The 2795-nt window shown below is 44.1% G+C and overlaps 1 protein-coding gene across 2 annotated transcripts in view; it reads right to left on the reverse strand.

Moving 5' to 3' along the window:
• LOC138672486 (uncharacterized) overlaps positions 1-2795 on the reverse strand; it is a 429950-nt gene that overhangs the window by 99142 nt on the left and 328013 nt on the right. The window lies entirely within an intron of this gene.

Here is a 2795-nt window from a genome sequence, read left to right on the forward strand (position 1 = left end):
AGTCGGTCTCCCAGAGTAATATCGACCTGGTTAAAAAGAGTGGCTAGAGGGTAGTTTATGAGCGCCACACGCGCACCATCGGCGATGGCCGTATTATCCTGCTTCACGATGCGACAGCTTATGTACAGTAGCGTGTTGTTCAGATCATAATAATAATCACCACTACCAGATATGTAAAACTCCAACGGTCCATTGTCTGACAGAGCAGCAACCGGCTGTACTTCTACAAATAGAGATTTCTCGATACTTGTTTGAGTCGGTGGTACGGCAAAAATATCCAGTTCAGATTTTGCGCACTCTACAGAAGCGTCATGCAGGAAAGCCATGGTAACTGATTAGAAGATGTCGTCCGCAGAGCGTCTTACTCGTTTCTGACGGGGGCGTCTCTTGGATGTAGTTTTATTCATGAGCATCGGCGGTAAAGGAGGGCAAACGCGGCGCTTTCTTTTTTGGGCTTTTTTAGCGACATAGATTATCCCAGAGCCGTCTTGATGGGTTGGCGTATTTATCCTTTTCATAAGGGCAGTCGATGCGGATGTCACGGCATCTGCAGCGATGTTCCGGGCAGCAGTCCGAACGTGTGGTTTTACTAATTCTAAGCCTTTTCTGAAAAGCGGCACGGCGCGACGAAATAAACCTTTAAATAGTCCTGCCAGTCCAGAGCCATACATGTACTCGCTCCCGCGGAATCCCTCTAGACCGTGCCCCGACTGTGCAGTATAGTAGCGGGCATAAACAGCAGGATCTCCATACACCCTTTGAGACAGCATTTTATCGTGTCAATGCTGGCGAGGTCTAAAATGTAATCGCACTATACACTTGCCGTATCTGAATTTAACCGGCGTTCCCTGGTCCGACATGACTGTAATGTTTATGGAGTCAAAGTGTTGCTTGCACAGCGGTATGTAATCGGGCCGTGAGTAGCGCACCGTGACAATATCATTATCATCGCCGCTAACTTCTACGGTTCGTAGCAGTTGAACGTAACTGTCACCTACAAGTTGATGCTGAATTATATCAGTGTATACAAAAAGCGAATAAAAACCAGCCTTTGAATCGGGGTAAAAGCGGCGATTCCACGGCATTAAAGCAACGGGGGAGTCATCGACGGTCTGCAGGCCGAAAATAAATTTTAACTTAGTACCCAGAGTAAACTGTATAGGGGATGGGTCGGTCAGGATCACCTCGCGGCGTAGCTCATCATACCGTATTCTGTAGGCAGGCGTAGATAAATACAGCGCTTCTATTCGGGCATTGACCGCGCCAACTAGCTTAGGAATGGACGAGTAAAATCCTGATTTTATGTGATACTGTACTAAAGGTTCGCCGTGTTTAGCCGCGTAGAAGCTCCCTTCAAAAGCATCAAACGTGTTCCACGTATGGGGGTACTGTATTTCCGTTAACGCTACCTCATAATCTGCCGAAAGATGAACGGCCCGCGCTAACTTGGTATTGTACTCCGATATTGTGTTTTCAGGGTAGATTTTAATTGACGAATTACTGGGTAATGTCACGAAAAATGAGCCCGCTTCCATGGTTATATATCTGTCAACTCCGAGGCCGGGATCCAACTATTGAATTTTTCGGGGTAGCCCAGCCATTTGACAAAGCAGTGACTCACACCCCTGACACGTTTTTTTCTCAAAATCTTTTCTACTCTGTAGACACGATCCTCATCCATAGGTATTTTTTGCAGCTCTTCCTTATAAAATGACCCCTCTACAGGCTCTCCGGCTAAATCACTGATTTTATAAAGGGGTTTATGAAATTTATTGGAGACGCCGGTGATTAAAAAAATCTCATCGCTGTATGTCTTCTCATAGCCCTTACAGAAGGTCGATTTATAGCGCGATATTCTCACATGAGAGCCGACCGTTAAAGACGGTTTAATCGGTTTATTAGTAATAGTAGAACTGTAAATATTGCGCCAGATTTGCATCACGTTTCTCTCTGACACAGACGCGGGACTACAGCGGATCATTAAGTGGTACGTATGGTTGTAGCTATGCAGCAAATCCGGTAAAATATCAATATACCTAAAGGTATTATGATGCGTAAGATAGCGCCACATACGGGTTTTTAATGTGCGATTAAAACGCTCGACCATAGCGGCTTTTACATCATTGTTTGTAAAAAAGTGATGAATATTGTACGTATTACATAGCTGTTTGAGTGATGAATTTATAAATTCTTTGCCGCGATCCGTCTGCAGTTTCTTCGGTATGCGCTTATCATTTTGAAATATTAATTCGAACGATCTGGCGACACTAGCGCCTGTCTTGTTTGTCAAGGCCACGCACCATGCGTATCTCGATAGAACATCAATCACCGTCAGGATGTATTTGACATTATCATTTTCCCTTGAATAGTCAATTAAACTTACGAGATCCGCCTGCCACTGCGCATCAATGGCCGAGACGTAAATTTTATTTGTCAAAAAGCGTTTTCTAGCAGGCTTGTGTAGCGTGTAGGTGTCTTGCTTATTTAACCAGGCAATAACATCAGATTTCTTTATACCGCGTGCTCTTGCAGATCTAAATAATTTGTCAATACCCGAGAATGAGCCGGGTGCGCGGCATGTAAAATATTGTTTTTCTAATATGGCATCATACGATTTAGACGTCATGATTGATTAAAATGATTGTGGTTCGTTAATCAACAGACTGCTTCTTTCAGAAATTCAGCTGTATAAAAATTCCTGTTTTAATCCGGATATATCATGCGTGAGTTAATGCATGCATTAATTGCATGTATGGTTGTGTTCTGGGTGTTAACAGCAGGCGTGTGGTGGGGGC

Source organism: Ranitomeya imitator, chromosome 3 (genome assembly GCF_032444005.1).
Source record: "Ranitomeya imitator isolate aRanImi1 chromosome 3, aRanImi1.pri, whole genome shotgun sequence".
Classification (NCBI taxonomy): Eukaryota; Metazoa; Chordata; class Amphibia; order Anura; family Dendrobatidae; genus Ranitomeya; species Ranitomeya imitator.